The sequence below is a fragment of the Dipodomys merriami genome, unplaced genomic scaffold (genome assembly GCF_024711535.1).
Source record: "Dipodomys merriami isolate MVZ:Mamm:240054 unplaced genomic scaffold, mDipMer1.0.p SCAF_9, whole genome shotgun sequence".
Lineage (NCBI taxonomy): Eukaryota > Metazoa > Chordata > Mammalia > Rodentia > Heteromyidae > Dipodomys > Dipodomys merriami.
In genome coordinates, this window is record NW_027206512.1 from 4,812,567 (window position 1) to 4,818,325 (window position 5,759).

Consider the following 5,759-nt stretch of genomic DNA (forward strand, 5'->3'; position numbering starts at 1 on the left):
AAACTGGCAAAGAACATTGTCCCTGCCCACTCCTGAAAACTTGGTTATATGAATCTTTTATACTTTGTCAGTTATTGGTTGACTTCACCACAACTTTGTGCCAAAGACTGGGACCAAATATAATTGTACAAATTATTATAAATTCATATGTTTAAGCAGAAATGTACTATATAAAACTTGGTACTGTCCAAACTAAGCATTTATTTTGGCAAAATAGCACTTATTATTACAAAATAATAACACTGTTTTAAAATAGGGGTAAAGTAAAGCTAATGGAAGAAGCCAAAGGAAAATGGCATATTAAATCAGAGATAGTAGGGCAGCATTTTAAAATGTGTATACATGTGTATATGTGTAGGGTTGGAAAAGCTGCAGGAGCATGATGGGTTGGGTGACATTGACCAAGATGTGTGGAACTTATCAAATGATTTGTTCAAGTGAAACCCTTTTGTACAACTACTTAGTGATAGTAATAAAATAAAATTTACATGTAGGAGAAAATGTACTCTATATTTTTATACTAGCATGGACATTTTTTCAAAACGTAAAGCACAAGTGAATTGAACCTATAAAAGCTGAATGAATTCATTACCAGTAAACTGAAGTTTCCAGAAATATCCCCATTGGAAACCAGCCTGCTCCTGCTTATTAGAAGCTTGTTAGTGCATTAGTGAAGCAGCTGGATGCAGGAAGAAGTGTCTGCAGGTCTTGTCTTTGAAAGGATTTTCTCAGTCCTGGTAATGACCTCCTTTGTAAGGCTAGATGCCTGCCTGCCATGCTGGTGTGTACTATCTTATTTCAGTGCAGTTATCTGCCTGCTAGATTAGCTTGTGATCTTCATGTCCTGGTCTCTTCCAGGGTCACTTTCAATCTCCTCATCAAAGGTCATCCCTGTACCTTGTACTCAGAGAACAATGACTTTGGTTCACTTGGAAACCCAATTCATCTCATTGGAGCCAAAACCGCCAAAAATGTGCTAGAACTTTCACAACTTCACTCACAGTTATGTCTCAAGATCAAAACTGTTGTGGGGTCAACTGAGACAACTGAGAATACAAAAATTATTGAAGGACTTCTAACCTTCAAGGGAAGGGGGAATAAATACAAAGATGCTATGGAAGGTGCCCTGGGAGGAAATGACAGAACCTCTCAACTGGAATTTCCAATATCTCTGAAAACTAGAACCCAATCGAACTATTAATTTCCTAGGTCATAAAAACACACTTGAATATTATGAATAACAGCAAGTTGCATTGAGATTTTAAATCAGCAGCTCTGCACCACTTATCTCAGGATTTGAGGACTCAAACTCATAGGATAAAAGTTTCAATTCACTATTGAAGAGTCTGTGTTGATAATAAGTGGATACGATATTCATATTCTACCTCCAAATTCTGTGCCAATGGCAAGTTAATTTATCAAGTTGTCTTTTCTTATTAGACAGTCTCCTCAGAGGATTGAAAGAGTTATTCAGAACTCCTCTCTTCTAGACAGTTTCTGGCCTTTAGTATTCATGGATTACTATTCTTTTTCTATTTCCTGGCATAAATAGAACTTGGTATGCACCAGTTCCCAGACCTATCCAGTTCCTTTAATGAGATGGCCATTTACCACAGTGGTCATGAAGAAGAAGAGATAAGGAAGGAATTATATTCAAATATGAGGACTTGCTGAAGGATCTATTAAGAATAAGTTGGAAACTAATACTGTGAAGTTCCATAGTGACAGATTTCTTGTGGAAGCAGACAGACTTGATTTGTGAGTAGATGGATTTGCTGGGAAGGAGAAAATGGAGTACCAAGTCTTGGTGCATGTGGTGAAAGAGATCATTGTCTATATGTGCCACGGGATCTGGGAAACATCTATTTTTGTAGGCACTGAGGAAGCTGGCCATGCTACAAGGCAACATAAGGGACTAAGTTCCTGAAGCTCTTTTCTCAATAATTTTCACAGTGCATATTCCACTAAATAAGGAAATGAGCTAACTGTGATAAAATTATTTCACCAAAGGAATGATGAGAATCACATTTAATTTGAATTAAAATGTCCATATGCTTTTTATTCTACCTCAGTGTTGTGGAATAGATTTCTGTTCTTTATGTTTATTATCCCACATTTTTCATGTATGTGTGCCTCACTGGGTCTTGAAGTTATGACCTGATGTGATATCTAAGATTTTTTGCTCAAAGCTGGCATCTAACAGTTGAGCCACAGCACTAGTGCCAGATTTTTGCGGATTAATTGGGGGGATAAGAATCTCATGGGGTTGGCTTCAAATCTTGATCCTCAGATCTCAGCCTTCTGAGTAGCTAGGATTACAGGCATGAGCTACCACTTTTCAAGTTATTATCCCATATATTAATATAAGTCTTAGACTTTACTTTCAATAGGTTTCATTTGTTTCTACTACTGTACAGACACTGAGGTATTGAGCTTTAATAAACACAGGTTATGAAACCAGTGATAGAAAGCTTATGAGCCATCAGAAAGGGAATATTGGTTTCTATAATTGAAATGTCAGGAAAAGGTGTCAGCTACAAGTAGCAGAGGCTACTAGAAGAGGCTTAATGGATGGAATTAGGCTTTTTATTTTCCCTCTCTTTTGTTGGCTTTATTCAGGCTTGAAGAGGTAGATGGATGACTGTTAGCAAATTGAGGGCTATATCCCACCTAGTTCAATTGTATAGAAAATGTAGTATTTTCACCCAACAGTCCCTGCAGGTGGCACCAGTGAGGCCAGAAGACAATTATTACAGGATGTTGAGTAGAAGCAATGGTGTTTCAGGCATACCTGAGCAAAGAAGTGGGGAAAACTAACTCATAAGCACATATAGACTTGGGAAAAGGGAATCTAGTTTACAGAAGACACACATCACAGAAGATGAATGGAGTCCCAGCTGCCCAGACCTTGTGCTGAGTCACATCTTCTGTTACCTTTTGGTCTTTGGAAGTGAGTAGAGTTATCTACCTTCAGGCAAATGTCCCATATGCTGGCTTTCCATGCCAGCTCCAAACTCAGCAATCTGATTGCTTGCTAAGTATTCCTTCAGTTTCTCAAAGGCATCTCAACCCTAATGAGTTTCAAATGTGCCTATTGTTTTACTCATATATCATCATCAACTACCAGTACTAAGTCAAGAAAGAAATGGACAATCCATCCTTTCTCCCTCTCCCTGCATCCCCACCAAAACAAGTCAGCTACTAATATTTCTTTTTAAGTTTTTACCATCTAAATAACTCCAAAGTCTTTCCAGTCATACTACCACCATGATAGTTCAGTACCTCTTGCCTCCAATGGCAAGTGTTCTCAGCACCCTAACTTATTACTTAACAACCTTTTCCATTTTGACTTCTTTCTCCTCCACCAGTTCATCTTCTTGCTTTTTCAACATTGTCTGAGAATTATTCTCTTCTCTGAAGTTTGGTCCAGGTAAAAACATGCTTGTTTTTCAAACAAGTGTTAATGTGATTCATTACAGTACTTTCCTGTCTGAAATTCCCTTTATTTCTCTTGACCTGAGCACTTCATAACTGTCTTTCTAGACCAAATCCAGACATTAAAAGTGTCGCAAGGAAGTTATTCAGAATTTTCAAGTTACTGAGACTCCTCTATCCTAATAAATATTAGTCATTAATTATGATTAAATGGCATCTGATCAAATGGCAGAAAACTCATCATCCCATAGGACAAGTGAACATCCACTGTGATTGGGGAAGGGGAACAACACCTGACCAGGCAGAGGGACAGGAAGTCATCCCTGGCCAGATCACTAAAGGTAACATGCTACTAGAGGAAAGGATATACAGCTAAGAATATCCTACTTTTCGAAACAGATGCACAAGGCCTATGAAAGCTAGAGGTTGGACTGGTATAGCTGAGAACCAGTAGCCCAGCATCCTACACCAAGGCTAGGAAACCACAGGAGACTATTAATGAGAGTAGCAAGGACAATGCAGCAGGATCACAGAGATGCTTTCTGACATGCAGCTTCACAGAGAAGAACTGAGGTTAATGATGGATTTGTAGCACTGTGAACAGCCCTCCTGACCAGAGCCCTCAGCCAAACCCCATAAAGATCACAATATCAACTCTTTCCTATTTCTCCAGCATCCAGCATGCCAATCTGCCCTGGAAATATCAGACGTGCCAGCACCAACAGTTTCAGGAGCCATTTCTTTAAAGAAAATCTATTAGTTCTACCTCTCTAGAGAACCTTGACAAAGACAGATATTTTTAATGTTTCTTCTCCCTTTTTAAACTCAATTACATTAAGAGAAATCAAAATTATCTAAAGGGAGAATTCCCATGAAAGAATTTGGGGACCAACTTGGATAGAACATCAGACAGAGATCTCTATGGCAACATCTCAATTACAGTGATTAATATGCATGGGACATTATTTTAGTGGCCATGCACTGGGTTACTAAGTGCTTAGGCCACTGGCAAAAGAATAAAACTACTAACCTTTCTCCATCTGAAGTGTTTCCAGACAGTTTCCAGTGTGTGTTAAATCTTCATGCCTTTCCAGATCTCTCCTCCTATTGTGTTTCATGCAATCCCAGGACCCAAGTAGTCCATTGAACAAGTGATGTGAAAGAAAACTACAAAGTGAGGGACAAAAAAGTGGGATAAAGTATGGGAAATAACAGAATCTGCTGCTTTCTTCTACTTCCAGGTCCATCTGCCTCTATTCTGCTCCTGATTGGGGCTACTTTCTGCAACTCCTACAGCAGACCTCAGACAAGAGGGATATGGTATGCCTGCAGAAAATATCCTGCTGTTTGTGGGTGCTTGGAACAATGTACCTCTTGCATCATTGAATTTGGCTTCTGCAAGAACTCTGATCTATAGCTAGCTCTGGCCAGTTCCAACATAAGACACTCCAGGGAACCAGAGTCACTAGCTCTCCACCACTGGGAGCCATCACCGCTTCTTGCCTTTGACCTTCCACCTGCACCGTACCTTAGAGATAAGGGACTCATTTGTGTCTAAGCCCTTTAAATATACAAGTCAATGTTGTCTTCTTAATGAATTGCTCTCCTCAATGTGCCCTTTACAATGAGTCCCACTGCCTTACCATTTCTCACAACTACCACTGGCCAGCTTTTTACAAACAGGGATTACTCTTTCATTGTTTCATGTTTTTCCTGGCACTTTCCCACCTATCCTCATGAGTTTATTCATCTCTGCCTTTAAGAATTGAGGTATTCCTAAAATCCTGTCTGGGTTCACTTCCAAACTCTGCAAAAATCATCATCATCATCATCATCATCATCACTACTTTTTAAGAAAAAAGTTACTAATAAATGTAATATGTGAAAATGAATGGATTGGAGGAATAGGTATCAATGTGCACTCACCTTGTTTAAAGCACATAATCACAGTACAGAAATAGTTTCATATATACAGATGTGTGCATATATATGTTCATATATGTGTGTTTATCATGTATGTATGTATGTACATATGTATATTTGTATGTATAAGTGAAAGCTCAAGCCCAGAGGACCACAAAAAAACCAGAGGGACAACAAAGTTTATTACCATCAAGCTAACAATGCTGCCTTTTGGACTAGGCACAATACAATTCAACACTTGTCTTGCAAAGGATAGCTTTGTAGGGCAAGGAGATAGCAGCAAGGTTTACTATTTGAAACAGTTGCAGTTAAGTCTGGGCTGAAGGTATTCTGCTACTACAGCTGGAGGCTATTATACTCAGGAGTGGGAGTTAACAATTTTGTTCAGGTATGGTCTGGTC